The sequence below is a fragment of the Carlito syrichta genome, unplaced genomic scaffold (assembly GCF_000164805.1).
Source record: "Carlito syrichta isolate Samal-C Ts95f unplaced genomic scaffold, Tarsius_syrichta-2.0.1 Scaffold305117, whole genome shotgun sequence".
In the NCBI taxonomy this organism is placed as follows: Eukaryota; Metazoa; Chordata; class Mammalia; order Primates; family Tarsiidae; genus Carlito; species Carlito syrichta.
Window position 1 is genome coordinate 697,779 of NW_007249213.1, and position 9,057 is coordinate 706,835.

The window sequence follows — 9,057 nt, forward strand, 5'->3', positions numbered from 1 at the left end:
TTGTAGAGATGAGGTCTCGCTGCCCAGGCGGGTCTTGAACCCGCGGGCTCAGACAATCCATTCACCTCAGCCTCGCAAAGGCCCGGGATTACAGGCTGAGCCACCGAGCCTGGCTCATAATCTCTTCTTATTATCCTTTTAATGTCTGCATGTTCTGTAGTGATAGCTCTCATTTCATTCCTTAAATTCAAAATTCTCTTTATCTCTCCTTGATTAATCTAGCTAGCTGAGAGTTTACCAATTTTGTTGCTATTTTCAATGAACCAACTTTTGCCTTTATTAATTTTCTTTCCTTGTCTGTTTTCTGCATCACAAATATTTACTCTTATTATCAGTTTTTCCTTCCTTCGACTTTAGGTATACTTTGCTCTTTTTTCCTAGCTTTTTAAATTGAAACTTCATTTTATTTTATTTTTTGGGGGATCAAGGTCTCACTCTTTTGCCCACTCTGGAATGCAGTGACGTGATTATGGCTCAGCACAGCCTCAAACTCCAGGGATCAGGCAATCCTTCCACTTCAGCTTCCCAAGTAACTGGGACTTACAGGTGCATACTACCACACTTGGCTAATTAAAAAAAATTTTTTTTAGACATTAAGTCTCACTATGTTGGCTAGGTTGATCTTGAACTCTTGGGCTCAAGCAATCCTCCCCCCTCAGCCTTCCAAAATGTTGAGATTACAGGTATGCCCAGCTTGAAATTGAACCTTAGATTGTTGATTTTATAGCTTTCCTAATGAAGCTAAATATTTTCCTTTAAGCACTCCTTTATCTATCACAAATTTTGATAGGTTATATTTTCTTTTATTATTTAGTTCAAAATATTTTCTAATTTTCCTTGTGATTTCTTGTTTTACCCACGTTTATTTTTAAAATTGCTTTATTGAGATATCATTAACAGACAAAAGTTATATATATTTAAAGCATACAACTTGATGTTTTGGTATGCATATACATTGTGAAATGATTACCACAATCCAGCTACTTAACATATCTATCACTTCTATGTAGTAACTATGTGTGTTTGTGGGGTGTGTTTGTGGTGTGTGTGTGTGTGTGTGTGTGTGTGTGTGTTGAAAAGATTTAAGATCTATCATTTAGATCACACATTTAGTGTGTTTACTTTGCAAATATTTGGGTTCTGCTAGATATCTTATTGTAATTGATTTCCAATTTAATTACATACTCTGTAAGATTTCAGTGGTTTGAAAAATATTAAGACCTGCTTTGTGGTCCAACATATGGTCTGTCTTGGTGAACATATAATGTGCACTTGGAATGTTCTACAAATGTCAATTAGACCAAGTGTTTGATGGTGTTGTTCAAATTTTCTATGTACTTACTGATTTTTATTTCTTAACCATAGCATGTTAACCTACCCTACTACAATCCCCAAATCTGTATCGCTAGCCTTGAGTCTCTGAGTTCTAGGCCCACATCTGGTAGTCTACTATCCATCTTAACCTGGATCTCTCAAAGATGCTTCATGTTAAGTATTGTAGAGAATGAACTCATGGTCTTTCCCCAGAAAACGTGTTCTTCCAAGGCTCTTAATTTCAGTAGAAGACAGGTCATCCCTCAGAGCTTTTCTGTCTTCCTCTCCCCACATCTGATCTAGCTCTAATCCTAGTTTTACCTCCTCTGCATATTTCTTTTCTTTCTTTTTTTTTTTTTTTTGAGTTGGATTCTCACTCTGTCGCCCAGACTGGAGTGCAGTGGCCGCTCCCGGCCACCGCAGCCTCGACCTGCTGGGCTCCGGTGATCCTTCTGCCTCCGCCTTCCAAATAGCTGGAACTACAGGCGCTCACTACCACGCCTGGCTGATTTTTTGATTTATTGTAGAGATGAGGTCTCACCAAATTGCCCAGGTGGGTCTGGAACCCGCAGGCTCAGGCAATCCACTCACCTAAGCCTCCCCAAAACACGGGATTACAGGCTTAGCCACCGAGCCCGGCTCCTCTGCATATTTCAAATCCTTCCACTTACTCTCTGTTTCCCTCATGCAAGCCACCATCATCCCTCACCTAGATCACTGCAATGGCCTCTTGATGGTGTCTCCACCTGACCTGGCTCCTACTTCGTATTCATTCTTCACACAACAGCAAGACAAAGCTGCAAAAACCCCAGTCTGATCATTCATCCCCTGCACCTCTGACCAGTTAAAATCATTCATTTGTTCCTCATTGCTCTTATGATAATGATCAAAATCTTCTCCATGGTCCACAAGACCCTGTGTACTCTGACCCCATGCCTCCCCCACTCTGAATCACCACAGTCTCCTCTGGCTCACTGTGTTTCAGCCACATTCACCCCTTTATACCTTGGATCTTTGTACGTGCTGTTGATCCCAAATGGCATGTTCCTCCCCCACTCCTAGCCATTTTAGTCCAACTTTCCTCTTTTCCTAGTTCAGGTCTACTTGTTTTTCTGCTCTTAGCTCTATCACTTCCCTGGAAACACTGTCCCTAACCTCTTGTGTCAGTTGAGTCCTCTGAGAGGCAGATGCCAACATGGAATTCAATGTGCAAGAGATTTGTTGGGGATAAATGATATGAAGGATGAAGAGGGGATAAGGGAATAGGATAGATGGGAAGAGACTTTAGGTCATACACCTGTGAAGGGAGAAAGGAAAGGAAGGAGAACTGACTGGAAAGAACTTAAATTGCAATGCAGCTCTGAGAAGGACTCAATAAGGCTGATAGGAAGTCCCAGAGTGACCAAGCTTGGTGACTCAGCCTGCAATCCTAGCACTTTGGGAGGCCAAGGGGAGTAGATTGCCTGAGCCCGCGGATTTGAGACCAGCCCAGGTAACTTGGCAAGACCTCATCTCTACAATAAATCAAAAAGTAGCTGGGTGTGGTAGCACGTGCCTGTAGTTCCGGTTACTTGGAAGGCTGAAGCAGAAGGATTGTCAGAGTCCAGCAGGTCGAGGCTGAGGTGGCCGTGAGTGTGCTACTGCACTCCAGCCTGGGGAACAGGATGAGACTCTAACTCAAAAAAAGAATGTCCCAGAGCAAAGCCTGGCCATTACAATAGTCCTGTGTCAGGTAGCAGTGACCCACCAGTGATATCTCAGTTGTGCTTGGCATTGGCTCTGAGCTACCCAGGGAAAGGTTAGCCTTGGTATGACACTGTGAGATATCTAAAGGTGCGACAGTTGGAAACTGTTAGCTAACCACGTTCCTCTTGAATGAACATATTTCTTGAAGGGACATGTATATGGTGCTCCTCCATGGCCACACAATAGTCCCTTAACCAGATCATGTTCCTTTGCTATGCATTATCATATTAGACCCTGTTCCTTCTTTTCAGAGAATTTACCTGGGTTGTAATTATACCAACTGTGAGCATTATTTTTATTTAAGGTTGTCTCTCCTGAGTACAGGGTCAATGAACTCACTTACCATTGTGTTTCCCATGTACGGCACAGTGTGTTCAATAAATGCTTGCTAGAGAAATGAAAGAATGAATGAGTGACTGGTAATTGAATCAGTCTATCTGCATTTCCTAGTTCAGATTCTCAAAAAAATAGAATCTGATGGCCCAGCTCATCTTTCCCACCCAGGTCAAGGGATGCCAGTCTGGCAGTAGATTGGCCCTCCAGGGACTGATGCTGACCCTGCCCAATCAGTAATGTTGGGAAGGGGAGTTGTGTGGTACACATCTGAGTGCAAAAATGGATTTTTCTAGATTGTATATCTGAGAACCTCAGCAAAGTCTTTGTGTATCTATCTATCTCTATATTTTTTTTTTTTGTAAAGGGGATGGCACTCCTTCTGACTTACTTCAGAGACTGCTTGGAATCATGTGTGTCTTCAACCTTCCAAATGAATTATCCCCAGGGAACAACTAAAGATCCTCATGTCTGAGGTTCATATATCCCCCCCAAAATGGCACCTCTTTCCCATTCCCTTCCTTTTGTTAGAAACCTGCCCTTTATTCCATTTTCCCTGAGGTGTTTCAGCTGGGACAAAAGCGGCATCTCACAGCAGTAACTTCTTCCTGGAGCTTACTAACGCAGGATGAAAATATAGCATAGTGTTAGGAACAAGGTTCTGGATTCAGGCAGACCTGAGTTTAAACCCCAGCCCCTTTACTTCCAAGCTGCAGGACCCTGGAAAGCCACTTAGTGTCTCTGAGCCTCCTTTTCTCCTTTGGAAAATGGGAATAGCAACAAGAGGCTGTTAGGAAGGTGAAGCAGAATGCCTCTAGTAGTGGGTCTAAGTTCAAGACACATTAGCTTATTAAGACTTGGAGAAGCCGGGCTCAGTGGCTCAACCTGTAATCCTGCACTTGGGAGGCTGAGATGAGTGGATTACCTGAGCCCGTGGGTTCGAGACCCGCCTGGGCAACTTGGTGAGACCTCATCTCTACAATAAATCAAAAAAAAAAATTAGCCGGGCGTGGTAGTGCACGCCTGTAGTTCCAGCTCCTTGGAAGTCTGAGGTGGAAGGATCACCAGAGCCCAGCAGGTCGAGGCTGCGGTGGCCGGGAGCGGCCACTGCACTCCAGTCTGGGTGACAGAGTGAGACTCCAACTCATAAAAAAAAAAAAGACTCGGAGAAATACTGCAGTAAAGAAACTCAGCTTTCTCCAAACTTGTTTGGTAGCAGATCCGTGAATCACAATCACACATGGGATCCTAACACTCTATGGAAAACAATTTGGGAAATACTGCTCTAGAGAACTTAGCTTTTATCTTTAGAGCACTGTAGACCTTCAAAAGTACCACAAATGAAATCCAGAAGGCTTTGGCTTTCTGCAAAATCATTCTGAGTTGAGCTAGGGGGTTATGTCCCTGGATTTTATTGAGGGATGCTGGAGCTCTCTAATATGTTCGTGACTGTGTGCTCTGCAGGGATGCTGTGAATGACACTGAATGACGCTCCTCTCTTTAAGACTAGCAGGCCCTTTCTGCAATAAAAACCGGTCATGGTCATAGAGGCGTGGGATGCTTTAAGTGCACTGAAGAGGCCAGCTCATTCCACCTCTTCATTTGTAGATAAGAAAACAGGTCCAGCTATAAAGTCAAATGACATGCCGTAGGACATATGGAAGAGAGGGGCAGAGCCCGGAACTCAGAACCAGCTGCTGTACATTGAATGGATACTGCTGGGGTCTGAGGGAGATGACATCTTCTTGGTTAGAACTGGACATATGAAGGGTCACCCTGTGGGGACTGGGAGGTCCCTTGGCTCCTTCTCCCAACATGGTTTTATGGAGGGAGGTGAGGGGCAAGATTTTGGCTGAAGGTCAGGGGTTAATAGGGCTAAGTCCAGATGGCAAGCAGCTGGGCCCAAGCACAAACCAAAGGCTGTGCCTTCCCCTTTGGTGATTCCAGGGATGAGGAGGTAAGGAAGGAACTTACAACAGATGGGAGACTAGAAGGAATTTGGAATGTGCCCAAGGGGGGCCCAGCTCTTAGAAAAATGAGAAGAAAATATTTTCTGCTCTGAGTGAACATTATTTACAAGAAAAGAACGAGAGCAGGGTCCTACTCGGGTAGACTGGTGGGCTCTGGCTTGCATTTCTTGGCTGTGATGGATCATACCAATCAATGTTTCCAAGACAACCAGGGAACCAAATAGGAACAACATTGATGGTGATAAGAGGTGGCTGTTGCAGCCTGGGCCAACCCAGACAAGTTGAGCTCAAAGATCAGAAGTTTTGAGGCCAATTCTAAATTTAGAGTCCAATTTTTGAGGAAGCAAAAATGAGCTCTCCTCACATGAAGTGTGTCAGAAGCAGAGAAGATACAAATCCCAAAGAGCAACTAATAGAGAGGGGGTAGGGGGCCTCCTTTCAGCCAGAGATGCTAAAATGAGATCAAACAGGCTCTTCAAAAAGAAAAAAGAAAAAGAAAAACAGTGTTTATTCAAACAAAAAGCTTTGAAAGACCTGAATATTACACCCCCCTCTTCTCTCTTCCTTGCTGCCTTTAAAATTTATTCTTACTCAGAAAGATCCTCCAAGCAACTGAGTGTGTATATGCAGGAGGCAAAATTCAAGCTCCCATTTTCCCCTCTACACCCAGCCTCAACCTAACCCCACAAGGACCAGGCTCACTCCCTTGCAAGTGAGTACTTCATAGCAAGAAGAATGCAGGTTATTCACCAGAGCAGACACCTTCTGTTGCTCAAGCCAAGTCATCTCCTCATTGGACAACTTATGGGATTGACTCCGACACTGTGCTGATGCCAATGTGTCCCAGGGGTAAATTCCCAAGTTTTATGATTCTCTACCATGAACATGCCTATCGTTCTTGAATGGACTAGGGGCCCAAAGACCTAATTCCAACTTAGGCCCATCTCTGCTTATTCTTTTACCTGTTGAGCTCTTACCATCTGCCTTTACCATTGACTCTGCTAAGAAATCTTGGAAGGTTCACCTGTCAAAGCTGCAATTTTATCATGTATAAAATACCAAGTGTGTCGAATCCACCTGTGTGATGTTTACTGTGTTTATATCCCCCTCCTATTCCTACATATGCCATCTAGGTCAGGTCTTACTCCTGCAGGGATTTCCTCATTGATTGGACTGCCTCTGTTAATTCAGAGTACAAAGGGCTGGTTTAAGCTTCCTAAAGCATGGTCCTGATTAAGCCACTCTCCTGCTCAAAACATTCCCATGGCTCCCCATTGCCTGGAGAATCAAATCCAAAGGCGGATTTTTAAGGTCATCCACCATGTGGCTTCAGTCTTTCTGCTCATTCTTGTCCACTTATTTCTTTCAACTACAAATTAAGTTTAGTCTAAAACTGCCTCCTTACAATATTTTTTCGGTCTAAATGTTTCTCCATATATAGTGAACTGTAACCTAATTGGATGTGTAAACAAACTATAACCTACTCTTGCATCAATCACAGAATTTCAGTCAACCACAGGCAACCATCTGTTCAAACTGTGTTAAAATTAGGCAGATACCAAGACTGAGCTGTTACCAATCTAGTTGTTTCTGCACCTCACTTCCATTTTTTGGAAGTCATTTTCCTTCTGTGTATAAATGTTATTCAACCATGTCGCAGCCCTGGAATTGTTCTGAATTGATTCTGTTTCTAGGGGCTGCCCAATTTGTGAATTGTCCTTTGCTCAACTAAACTCTGTTAAATTTAATTTGTCTTAAATTTCTCTTTTGACACAGCAAACTGAACAATCACACGCCAGGTTTTCATGTCAGTGGACCCTCACTCACATGCATCATTTAATCTAAAATGTCTTTCCCTACATATTTGCATGTCTACTTTTACCTTACTGACCTCTATAGCCTAATTATTAGCTGTATGACCTGGAGCAAGTCATTTAAACTCCATGTCTGCAGAAGATTGTTCCCAAAGATGGCCACAGCAATTCTTTCCATTCTGCATGTCCTTTGCAAGTTACCTTTGCCACTTCATGTTGATTTCCCTTTCATTTCAACCTGTGCTGGCTCTGTGACACTCACGGATCAATCGGATTTGGTGGATATGAGACTAAATGTCACTTGCAGCTTCTGGTAGCTGGCCACCATTTAAAGAAGTTCCAGCTATCCTGCTAGAGAGGGTTCACATTCAGGACAACTGAGTGCCCCAGCTGACAGCCCTAATGCCCCAGCCAAGTGAGTGAGGCCATCTTGATCCTCCACCCAACTAAGCAACCCGGCTATCACTGTGGAGTAGAGATGAGCTGTCTCCTGAGCCCTGCCTGAATTCCTGAACTCCCAAATTGTGAAAAAATAAATCGTTCTTTTGAGTCACTCAGTTTTAGGGTAGATTGCTATGCAGCAATAGATAACTAAAACGGTCTCCTCACTTACCAAATGGGGCTAATAAGGGTCCCCTAACTCACAGAAGGGCTGGGAGGATTCAAAGAGTCCATCTATGTAAAGCACTTAGAACAGTGCCTGCACATTGTCAGGTTGTGAGGAGCTGGTAATAAACACCAGCTCCTCACAACCTGAAATCACCTTGTTTAATTTTTTGTTTCCCGTTCATCCCCAAATGTTTCTCTCTAACAGTGTCTGGCATATGATATGTACGAAGTAAACATGACCATATCAAGCGTCCCCTCACTAAGACTTCTCTGATTACCTTCCATCAGGTTGCCACTGTCTGTCCCTCCCCTGACTTCCCACTGTACCTTATCAATACCCTTCCCATAAAGTAGATGACATTCAGCCTGGAGCTCTGGCTGGTAGGTCACCTTGGTTGACAGGGAGCTCCTTGGAGGCCATGACATTGCCTATAATACATAGGCAATAATTAAGTAATAAAAATGGGACAGTGCCACCTCCCTTACCAACCTAACCAGGCTTGTTGTAATTCAAACACAGTGGTGAACGAAGGGCTCAGGCACCTCTGTGCTTTCTCCAGAGCATATCTAACTGTGGATTTGTTGTGTCTGAATCTTCCTGGGCCCATCTGTGTGACCTTTATACTTTAAAGTAGGGAAGAATCCAACACAGGATGGCTGGGGGAAGTCTCCCTATTTCCTGTCCTAAGAACTAGTTGATCTTGAAAGCTGTGAAAGTACAGGATGTGAAGTCACAAGCCTGGGAAGGAACTGATGACCCCACAAGTCTGTTCCCATTGCTAACAGATGTCTGAAGTTTCACCATTAGACGAAAACCAGCTCATTCCTAAGCCACGATTTGATCAGATATTATTTTAATATCTTTTTTTTGAGTTGGAGTCTCACTCTGTCACTCAGACTGGAGTGCAGTGGCCGCTCCCGGCCACCGCAGCCTCGACCTGCTAGGCTCTGGCGATCCTTCTGCCTCAGCCTTCCAAGTAGCTGGAACTACAGGCGCGTGCTACCATGCCCGGCTAATTTTTTATTTATTGTAGAGATGAGGTCTCGCCAAGTTGCCTAGGCAGGTCTCGAACCCGCGGGCTCAGGCAATTCACTCACCTCAGCCTCCCAAAGCGCAGGATTACAGGCTGAGCCACCAAGCCCAGCCTATTTTAATATCTTTAAGACTTGTGAAGTCTAAAGCGACAGTAGAATATGAAAGAATGCAGGATTCTATCTGACTCAAAGATCTTCAATGTTAGATGGAAACAACTACCAATCTTAATAGCCAA